At 44.9% G+C, this 11682-nt stretch overlaps 1 non-coding gene across 1 annotated transcript; it reads right to left on the bottom strand.

Moving 5' to 3' along the window:
- Positions 1-3868: 3868 nt before the first annotated feature.
- Positions 3869-3940, bottom strand: Trnae-uuc (transfer RNA glutamic acid (anticodon UUC)). The gene has a single exon. It is a non-coding gene; the product is annotated as a tRNA-Glu (tRNA).
- Positions 3941-11682: the final 7742 nt, after the last annotated feature.

Consider the following 11682-nt stretch of genomic DNA (forward strand, 5'->3'; position numbering starts at 1 on the left):
ATGTTAGGTTTTTGTTTCAGTTGGTAAGTTCATGCTCGACTAGGGTACAGCAAACACCTGTCTAGAGCTCCAAGCTGAAGCATTTCCTCTAAGGTTCATGCAAATATCTTGGCTCATTGATTCCCAATGGGGAGCTCCAGGCCCATTGGCTTATAAACCACTCCCTTTTCTAACACCAGAATTCAAGTATAGTCACATATATTGAGACTACACACATACTTTGTGTACACACACATACACGTACAAACACACATATACACACAAACACACACACACATACACAGGCATACACACACCTATACACAAACACGCATACAGACATACATACATACACGCACATAGACACACACTCCCCTTATGTCTACCCCTAGTTTTTCTTTTCTGTAGGGTCCATCTAATTAACCATACCCTTTGCGACTTCTTTTCTTTAAGCTTAAAATAACTTTTAATCCTGCAAAAAAGAGTTGTGAAGATAGTATAGAGAAGCCCCTGCCTTTAATCTCGCCAACTTCCTGCCTCTGCCTCCTGACTTCTGAAATCACAGGTATGTAGTATGTACCATGAATGTATGTGAGACAGGGTCTTAATGTGTAGCTCCTGCCTGGCCTGGAACTCAATATGAAGACCAGGTTGACCTCAGTCTCCCAGGTGCTAACACTAAAGACAAGAACCACCAAGTCTGGTTTGCATGCTTTCAAAATGTTAATGACTTATTTCGTTCATTCATTCATTCATTCATTCATTCATTCGTGTGTGTGGGTATGTGCGCACACAGTATGTGTAGTGTGCATATGGCATTGAACCCAAGAAATGGGGATGAGGTAAGAGTGTGGCTGAAAAAGAAGATTAAGTGAGTTCAAGGGTGTATTTCCGAGCTGGGCATTGCAGGGAAGCCAGAGGGAGGGTGACTTGATCTCAAACTTGTTTGTCAAGATGTAAGAATGACTGTACCCCAGGGCCATCTGTTCTAAGAACAGGGATGCACCCCTCAGCCACTGCAGCTCTTCCCCATGTCCAACGAACTCAACTTGTGGGTCCTGACAGACACACACACACACACACACACACACACACACACACACACACGGAGGTTATGCCATGGCTCCCAGGGACTGACATCAGGCTGCCAGGCTTGGTGGCAGGTGACTATCAGCTGAGCCACCTTGTAGGCACATATTTGACCCGTGAGAGCCAAACTCAGACATCAAAACTGACACAATGTTAAAGAGTAATTTTCTTCTGCTTAATGTATATCATCGATTTCATTAAATATTCCAAAAAATTAAAAAATGTATCAGTTTTCTGTGTGTGTGTCTCTGTGTGTCTCTCTCTGTGTATGTATGCATTTATGTATGTGTGTCTCTGCGTGTATGTATGTATGTGTGTGTATATGTATGTATGTATGTGTCTCTGTGTATATGTATGTATGTTTGTGTGTCTGTGTCTCTCTCTGTGTGTGTGTCTGTCTCTGTACCCCCTCTGTGTATGTGTGTCTGTGTCTCTCTGTGTATGTATGTGTGTGTGTCTCTGTCTCTGTTCTCCCCCCTTTCGTGTACCCCCTCTGTGTATGTGTGTCTGTGTCTCTTTGTGTATGTATGTGTGTGTGTCTCTGTCTCTGTTCTCCCCCCTTTTGTGTATGTGTGTGTGTACGACAAGTGTGTATTTGTATATTTGCAAGTGTGGAGGCAGCTGATAACTTCAGGTGTCACCCTTAGGAAGGTCATCATCTCCTTTGAGACAGAGCCTCTGATTGGATTAGAGCACACCAATTAGGTTGATGGCTGGCAGGAAGCATCTGGGATCCTCTTGTTTGTCTACCCAGCACTGGGATTACAAGTTCTTCAACACACTTGGCATCTTTATTTGGGTTCTGGGGAGTCAAACTCAGGTCATCATGGTTGCAAGAGAAGCACTTTTTTTTTTGGCAGAATCACTCTCCCTTGAAATATGTCAGTAATAAATGTGTGTGCTGTTTGACGTATGAAGAATCAAACTACACATAAGGAGAACACGTGGGCCACTTCAGTCTAAGCTAACTCTCCTATGCAACTGTTACCAGCCCAGGCTGATTGAGCTGGGTCAGAGTGATCACTCGTGCCTGTGGAGGGAAGGATGGGAGGCCCACGGAGGTTTCTCCTTGTTTCTATTTGATGGTTTCTTGAAGGCTGCTATATCACAGGGATCCCTAGAGGAAAAAAAAAAAAAATCAAAAGGCTCTTGATTATATTCTACTTTAGAAGAAAAGGAATTGCGCCCAAGCTTTCATTAACCAGGACGTAGGCTGGCCTCATCTTTCTTTGAACAGAAATGACAAGTCAGACTCATTATGTGGCACTTGATAGATTTTGTTTCACTCTAGGGTGAATTGGGTTTTGAAAGGACTATCCTTTTCTCATTGTAATGCAATTAGGGAGACGTCTGATGGTTTTGTTCCAGCTCTGGGCAATGGTTTCAGGCCAGTTAGCTAACTAACTGAGCTCTGGTTTCCTTTATATGTGTTAGGGGTAGCAATTGTTCCTTCTTTACTGTGTTCAGTGTCAGAACTGAGTATGTCAATTGAGTGTACAGCGTATAGTAATTACCCTATAAGTGACAGCAATTCTGCCTCTTATTCTCTCTCTCTCTCTCTCTGTCTCTCTCTCTCTCTCTGAGTGAGTGATATTTTTGCTCCATACTTGCTTGTTCTATATAGATGTTTACCATCTATATAGAAGCTCCAGACAACTCATGCTGGTGCACTCGAGCAGTGGGGGAGTCCACTAAAGCACAGGTCAACGCTGATCTGCATTCTTCCCTCAGAGCTCTGGAGGCACAAGTTTCAGCTCCTTTCAGATGGGCTAAAGGCAAAATGTGAGCTGGACTTTACACTCTCAGAAGCCTCTCTGGAGAATCTGTCCATAGTGTCTGTTTCCATCTTCTTTGGCTCACTGCCATTTCTTCTGTCTTTAAAGCCAACAGCAGAGTGTCATCAGATCGCTCTGTCACAGGCCCTTCTCTGTCTCCACTGTGTGAGCAAGTGGAGATCAGCGGGAGACGGAGAAGACCACTTATCAGGCTGGAATGTGATGCAAATGGGCGGGGAAAGCAGGGGGTCACGTGTTGAATAGGAGGACGGTTTCCACCAACCAGGAACCTCTCAGCCATGCCCTTAATTTTCACAACGATTGTTTGCCTGAGTAAAACCAAGTATACCGAAAACGTGCCCTTCCTCAGGCGGGTTAAGAAGGGCTGCCAGCAGGATTATAAGGCAGATAGCCATCCTCGGAGCAGAAACTGAAAGCAAGCCTTGCAGCTGACCACGTGATTGGCTGCAACCGGCATAGCCTGCCTTCAATCCCGGAAGAGTTTTACTGGGTGGCACAGGCTTGTAAATCGAGCTATTCCAGACTCTAGGGCCGGACGATGGTGAATTAAGGCTTGTTCGTGTTTCAGAGTTCAAGGTCAGCCTGGGCAAATTAGTGAGCCCCTGTCTCAACATTTAAAAAAAAAAAAAAAATTAAAGAAAGCCAGGATGAAGGTCAGTGCTGGAGTGCTTACCTAGCAAGTGTGGGGCCCTGGGTTCAATCCCAAGCACTACAAATGCTAATACATGTACAGTACAAAAATCACTACAAGTGAATAATAATAAATTACTATAAAAAAGTGAGTTTTGCAAGAGAGCACTGAATATTTCGCTGTCGTGTGGGTTTCTTTTTTTTTTTTTTTTCCTTATTTTTGTAGACCATGCTGGCCTGAATTGGCAGAGAGAACCTGTTACTCACCTCTGCTTTTCAAGTGGTTCCTTCAGCACTCTTCTAAAGAGCTCATATATTTCTCATCACTCAGCTAAAGAACTCACACCCTCCTCATGACACAGCTAAAGATCTTGTTCCCACACCGGGAGTCGAACCCGGGCCGCCTGGGTGAAAACCAGGAATCCTAACCGCTAGACCATGTGGGAACTGTTACCAAGAGCACCTTCTTGAAGAAGTCGCTTGTGATGCTGGGGCAGGACGCCTCAAATCTACCTCTCGGAGGAAACAGTGTAGAGGTACTTAGAGGTTAAAGAAATAGGGTGGTCTGGAGTGTGGGGAAAGGTGATTAAAGGATGAGAACGCGAAGTAGTTGTCTGTGTTCATGCACAGCCAGACCTTACTGCTCTCCCTAGGGCGCATGCTCAGAGAACAACAGCTTTAGCTGGCTCTGAGTGTCTGCTCTGAGCGAAGTTCTGGCCTCTGACGTTAGAAGGTCTATGCAACCTAAGTTGTCTCTGAAAACCAAATTAGGGCACCCATCACCACGGCGACCAATTTGTCAGAGGTGCTAACTGCGACAAAGCTCTTGAGAATGCATTGCCTGGATAGAGGAGCCAGAAAACCGATGATACCAGCTGCTAAGCGAGCTCGCAGGTGAGCGAGCCGGCTAGTGCAGGCTGGCTCTAGCTTTCAGCAGAGCTCACAGGAAACCACCGAATCCGGTCTGTATGTTAGACCTGAAAATGAACCTACATCTCAACAACGATCTAAGTGCGTGCTTAGGATGGACAAGCGCTAACATGTACACCACCGCTGACATGTTAGTTTTAGCAGCCACGATACTTGCAGAAGTTTCTTTCTTTCTGCTAAACAATTATTAAGAAATCAGGTTGGTCTGGTACTTCCTTTGCTTGAGCAAATAATTGAAATCCAACAAAACGTTTTCTAAACCTCATCTCTAGGCCTAATGAAGTGCACCACAATGCATTTCGAATAGTTGTTGGATGCTTAACCATTCGCTAACTCAGTGATTTAGCGGCTCTACGTGATGCGAGGTTTTATGTGATAAATTATGGGACAGAGAGATATTAAATTGTCACACTCCCGTGAATCAGATGCTGTCGTTAGGCATATTTTGGCCAATGCAATGATCACACTGCAAAGGAGAGGGAATTTCTGATTGCTGTACTTAGATGCTTACTCCGAGAAGCGTGTCTCCACTTCCCCTCCCCCAACGTCTGTGGCGCCGGTTTCTAAACCTCAGATTAAATTGACTATGGCCGAATCAAGAGTGGATTCACAGGGGAGAAGAAGGTTAGGATACTAATGTCTGCCACAGTCTGTCCAATTACCTGGAGCCGGTTAAAAATTAGTCTCTGGGCCCCATTTAGAAAATCAGAGTCTCTTGGGGGAGATGTCTAGGAATTTTAGTTTTCAACAAACTTCTCAGGCAATCATATAAACTAATCTTTGTGAATAAACCGCTGTTTTCTGTTAGCCTTAACTTTTGTTACTGGATGAACGAGAGAGCACTTACATTCACACATACATGAATCTTGCATCTGTAGAAGTGTCTGATGCAGAAACCTGGAGGCTATTGTAGAGGGTAACCTTTTAAGCAGAATTGTCTTAGTATCTAATGATGCGGACGAAGCTGATTGGAGTGCCAAAGATGAAATAGGTAAGTGTTAAGAAAAATGTAGGTAAATTTGAAAACATTCATCTCTCATGAGATATTAAGTATTTTTTTTTAATTTGGTTGGTTTTTGCCATTAGCACTCCCCACCCCCCCCCCATCCCCCACCTACAGGCTGCAACTAGAATTTGAAGCTGTAAGGCTGAGTTCCTTAACAGATTTGACGCAGTGTCATAAAATTGCCAGAAGGGAGCAGCAGAGAGCTACCAAATGGCTCCGAGTGGCCTTGTGCGCCAAGGTTATCAACCAGGCTGCAAAGAGCTGGCTACCCGGGAAGTGTTTGCAAAGAACACTTCTTCGTAAGCATCTCTAAGCCAGGGGAGCTGAGGCAGAGGGCAAGCGGCAGTCTCATGAGAAAAGACAATGCCCTGCCAGTGGGCGGAGAGATGAACTACAGTGGCGAATAGGGATGCTAGCCCGCAATTTACCAGGAGTTAGCAATCAGGGGTGAGGGCTTATCAGGAAGCGCTGGGAAGCCCAGCCTCTTCCCAGGTAGCTTTCAAGATGCAGGGTTCCAGAGGTCCATTGCTGTATTAAGAGCAGGAAACAGTGGGCTTCCATCAATGAACCATATAATTTAAAAAAGAATTATATTATGATTATGGGGAAGCCTAGGACCCAATCCCTTGCTGAGAAACCCTATGATAGTGAGATCTTCCAGCTCTTTTTTGGAAAATACTTTTGCATTTAAAACAAACGAACTTAAGGAATACAAGACAATATGTGATTAAATACTGCAATTACAGTACAATCGATACTTGCTCTAGAAGTTTCTGTGAAAGGAGAGATCAATGCAGGCTCGAGTGGCCAAGGGAGGCTTCTTTAAGGAAGTGAAATTTGATCTGAGCCTTAATGGATGTGGATGATTCAAAAAGGCCAGGAGGACATGAAGTGAGCCCAGTGGGTACTGTGTGTATGTGTGTGTGTGTGTGTGTGTGTGTGTGTGTGTGTGTGTGTGTGTGTGTGTTGAAGGCTTGGCAGGAGGCTACAGTACCTGTTCATAATGTGTTGGGAGATTAAACCCACCTTTTGGCCATTAGTGAGTCTTGTTTTTCCTGGATGTTTTCCCATATGTTCTGAAGGAGGACACAGTTCACTTTCTTTAAGAATGGAGTGTGTCATTAACTTTGAAGAGGTAAATATGGATGGCACATTACACAGGACCCAGTGGCTCACGGTGAGACAGTTCGCAGGGCACAGTTGCCCATTTTTTTTCTTATGACCAGCTGGGACACTATAATCTTGACTCTGAATATGGTATGGTTTACTTAGTTTCTATCTGGATAAATACGAATATACCTAGATCTTTATGACGACGCTAAAAGGGTTAACTGAGAACTCTGCAATGAGAACGAGGTCCAGTTAGCCAGGCACTACTTAGACAGCAAAAGACAGAAGCACATCTTCTAACCACTCACCGGCTGGTAATCAGCTTCAAGAGCAGACCCGGGGGAGTTATGACTCAGTGTGTAGACTTTGTCTATCCTGTCTCTCTGGGCATGGTTGCTTTTTTGCTTTTTATACATAATCACCTATAGGCCTCCCCCCTCCTCCATCCCTGCTCTCTTGTGCTTATTTACATAATTGTCTAAAGTATCATGCCTTTTTCAAGTAAGCTTTGTAAAAGGCTTCCTATGTTCTCAGGACATTTGCAAAACATTGGCTTGTATTTGGGCGAGAGACACAACAGAGTGTGTCTGCCCAATGTAAGATGGTCCTATCTTAACATTTTCTTGTTTTGTGTATATGCATATGTGCATGTGTGCGTGTGTGTGCATGTGCACTCACTTGTGTATACAAGTACACATGACATGTGTGCCTGCATGTGGAGGCCAGAGGATAGATGGCCTTGGGTGTCATTCCTCCAGAATTGTACACCTTGTATTTTGGACACAGAGCTGGATGCTCTTTGATTATGGTGAGCTGGCTGGCCAAGGAGCCCCAAGGATCTGCCTATCTCTACCAACTCTGCACTTTTGTTACAAAGGCAGCTATTATTATTATTTTTTCCTTAATGTGAGTTCTGGAGATGGAACTCAGGTACTAGTGTTTACAAACACCCTGCTGACTGAACTGTTTCATATTTCTTTCTCCTTTTCCTCCCTTCCTCTCCTTTCTCTTCCTTTTCTTTTCTCTTCCTCCCCTTCCTTCCTCCTTCTCCTTCCTCTTCTTCCTCCCTCTCTCTCTTCCTTTTATTATCTGAGCAACTTGAGAGCAAATTCTTCCCCACTGGCCATAGGAGATCTCTGTGAGTATGGGAATCCGGAAGACATCAGAGACATCACAGAAATCCTGAGAAATCCTCTCTATTCTCTGTGGTGCTTTTACTGAGAAGCATGGCTGTAATGTCAGAATTTTTACCTTTCTTTTCCTCACCCTCTCTGTAGGGTTTTTTCTTTTTTCTTTTGGTCATGCCATTTCTCTCTCTGTTGTTGGATCAGGAGGGATGCTATAAATCCTATCTGTGAATCCTTTCGGCAGGCCAAATCTCTTCCCATTTGGGGCCCAAGAGCAGGCACGTTACTCATTGGACAGTACCGGCACTGTACCAGGGAGGTTCTCAGATAACACCTCTACATTTCTTCCTGACAGTGTGAGTTTGCAGAGAGCTCAGAGGGAGCATTATTTAATTACCTAGAGTCTCCTAGGGGGTTATGCATTCTTGTAAGAAGGTATTTATTTCCCTTAGACATCTGTCAGGGTGTCAGGACACACATCCACAAAAATATTGGAGGAAGAGCAAAGAGAAATTACAGCTAATTATCTGAAGCTCCACAAAACAAGGGGAAGTTTAGATGTGAAGAAATTAATTCCTTTCCAGTGCGTATTGTCCTCAAATGTAAGTAGTTATGAGTAGTTATAGATCTGCAATCGGTCACAGTTGAACCCAGCTTTACTGAACACAGGACAGCAAGTTTAATCCTCTTTATAGGACTGTGCACCTTTTCTTCGGAGTAGAACACACCCTTGATTCTTGTCTTCAGCCTATGCATGTCTTCAAAGTAGTGGTGGCATTAGAGGCTGTGGCTGTGTGGCCTTGCCCACTGTATTGGTAGTGTGATTCTTGGGCCATGAATGGTTTTCTAGAACCATCCTGTTGTTTGGGGCAGAGGGGCTGTGCTGAGATGCTGTGTGGGTTAGAGATGTCCAAGGTCAACTGGTTCCGTCTGGGGAGTGTTCAGCTGGCTGGCGATTACTGTTGACATCTTCTGCATTTGTGCCCACTAGTGTGTTCTCTCTGGCTTTCCTAGGTTTCCCTGTTAACTTAGTTCCCAGGTTCCCAGGGTGCTATTGGTGACTCTGGCATCTACCAGGAACACCCTGAGGTAGTTGCCTCTGTGAGACTCCCCTGACTGACTTTCAGGAGACTTGGGAAGCTGTTGAAGCCATCCTTCGGAGGCAGCCTTGAAGAGTTTGCAGAAGCCTGTCTCATCATTCAGTTTGATTTGGGGCTAAGGGCTCACCCCAGAACAGCGGCAAACCACAGACAATGCATTCCAGTACTGACAGTCTCACCTGGACAAAGTCTTTTCTCCTCAGACTTTTTACCCCTTCTTAACACACGGATAATGTCTGGTCTGAAATCTAAAGAAGAGAACTTGAACACAGAGAAACCCTGTCTCGAAAAACCAAACCAAACCAAACCAAAACAAACAAACAAACAAACAAAAAAAAAACCAAAAAAAACGAAGAGAACTTGAGGTACATCTTACTGCCCTCTGGTGTAGGAAAAAATATGTCTGGGGAACCCAGGGTTCCTCCCGCCATGCTGTGGGTAGTCGGCTGGGAACTCTCTGGGTTCCTCCAGCTGGAAGTTGGGCACGGCTGCTCATTAACTAAAGGCCTCTCCACGGTTCCTCACAATTCCTCACGGCACAGCCCCAATACACGAGGAAGTCCTTGGGTTTCCAAAACCAGTTTATTGACATGGCGGATGGTGGATGGATCTGGATGCACACCCCATAAAACCCAGGGTGGACCTGACTTATATAGGGAGGGGAAGGGGGGAGGGGCTGGAGAGGAATGCTTATTTGGCTCCACCCTCTGGCCTTCAAGTATCTTATTAGTATGTAAATCTCTCTAGTCCTGGATCACGCCCTCCACCTGTGTACCTGACTGAAGGGTGAAGGTGGAATGGAGATTAGACCTTGTGTTAGGCCCGACACTCTGGCTCTCTGTTCATTCCACTATAGTCCACCATTGAGATGGGAGAGACTTGGCTTTTCCACTTCTCCAGCACTGAAATTTCTTCTACCCGAGTGAAGAGAGCCTTATGGTGATCCACCAAACAACCAAAGGTAATCTGCTGTGGTATCTCACTGAACATATGGTCCCTGTATACACAGGGGCAACATCTGGGAATTCATAAGAGATGCAGTCTCAGGCTCTATAGGGTTCTCATGGATCCCAGGTAACCTCCATGCACATAAAGATGTGGGAAGCACAGAGGTGGAGGGACATGTATGATTAGCCGACATAGCTTTGAAGAGTTAACGAGATTTAGGAAATCCCCGTTCTCCTGAAGAAGCTTGCTTCTATAAGCCATTAAGTTGCTACAAAATCCCATTTTGGAGCCATGAAGCTGAGTATTAACTGTTTTTCTTTTTATATTCTCGGTACAGCCACCACTCACTTGCTCAAGGGAAATAAATGTTTCAGATCGATCACGGTAAGTCCAATGCAAGGAAAGGAGGACAAGATGCTTAATCATGTTAAAATAGCTTGTTTTCCATTTGGGAAATAAAAAGAAGAAACAACAAAAGAAGAGATGAGGAAAACCCTAAAGTTCATGACTGTATAACTTGTCATATTTGAATTTTTTTTTTTTTGTTTACTTTTACCATGGCACTGAGCAGCTTGTAAATAGGAAGCATAGTTTGTTGGGGAATAGCTACGAGGGGTAGGATTGAAGAGAGGGAGTCGAAGTCTGTCTGAGGTGGTGGAAACATACGCTGTGGGGACTATAACAGCGGGCGCCTGAGGCACTAGAGAGACGGCTCAACAGTTAACACTGTGTCCTACTCCTGTGGCAGCTACAGTTCCGTGTGTGTACTGTTCTCACAGTACCCGAGTTGGGTAGCTTATAACCTCCCATAACTGCAGCTTCAGGATAACTGATGTCCTCTTTTGGCCTCTGTAGGCACCTGCACTCATGTGCGCACGCGCACAAGCACATACCTTAAAAACACGAAGTCTTTACAAACAAACGAAAGGGAGAGTATGAGACGGTACTTACCCAGTCGTCCAGCAGTCATGGTACCTGATACTTGTCAGTCTGAGCTTCCTTTCCGGGTCTGTCCAGTGTGTCAGCTCTGATGAGGGATAAGTCCCTCCCTGTGAAAGCCTATGGCAGTGAGGCTGCACCTGCTTTCCACCTCAGTGCATCTGTTCTTGGATTTTCCAATCACTGGATTGTCTAGCAGCCCAAGTAACGACCCGGAGACCTTTTATTAATTTTGAAAGCTTGGCCTTAGTTTAGCCTTGTTCCCAACTACCTCTTGTACTTAAATTGGCCCATCCTCACTAATCTATGTACCGCCATCTGGCTCATTAACCCCAGAGTACCAGCACTTGCTTTCTCTGTGTCTGACTGGCAAATACCCTGCCTCTGACTCCCAGATTTTCTAACTCTGCCGGAAGTCCCGCCTATCCTTTCCTGTCTTGCTATAGACCATCAGCTCTTTATTAAACCAATCAGAAGGTGACGGAGAAGATGTTTACAAAACACTCAGACAGGTGATGCTTCATATAAGAGATTGTCCCAACACTTTCCTTGCCAATGGGGAGATGAAACCTAGACACTAAGACAAGGGCCCTATAGAAGGCATTGTGTTCTGGCCTTTGGGACAGAGGTTTGGAAAACCTTTGTTATTTGTCTAAGACCAGGTGATAGTCTGTGTGACAACCACTTACCACTGTCACTGTAGTGTGAAGGCAGCCAGGGTCAAACTTAAACTAGGGAGACCATGTTCACACCAACTTGAGTTATTGAGCCAGGTGTGTGCTTGGCCCCTTGGGCTATAGTTTGCTGTTCTCTGGCTAATGGTTTTTTTTATTTCATTAAGTGTGTGTGTGTGTGTGTGTGTGTGTGTGTGTGTGTAAACGTGGGCACACATATGGCACAGCATTCATGTGGAGGTCGTAGTACACATAGTACATATGTTGGGAATAGCTTCTCTCCTTCCACTATGAGAGTCAGGCGTCTGATTGAGGTCATCAGGCTTGGGTAGTAAGTGCCTTTACCCAGTGAGC

This window comes from Arvicanthis niloticus, chromosome 21 (genome assembly GCF_011762505.2).
Source record: "Arvicanthis niloticus isolate mArvNil1 chromosome 21, mArvNil1.pat.X, whole genome shotgun sequence".
NCBI classification, from domain to species: Eukaryota; Metazoa; Chordata; class Mammalia; order Rodentia; family Muridae; genus Arvicanthis; species Arvicanthis niloticus.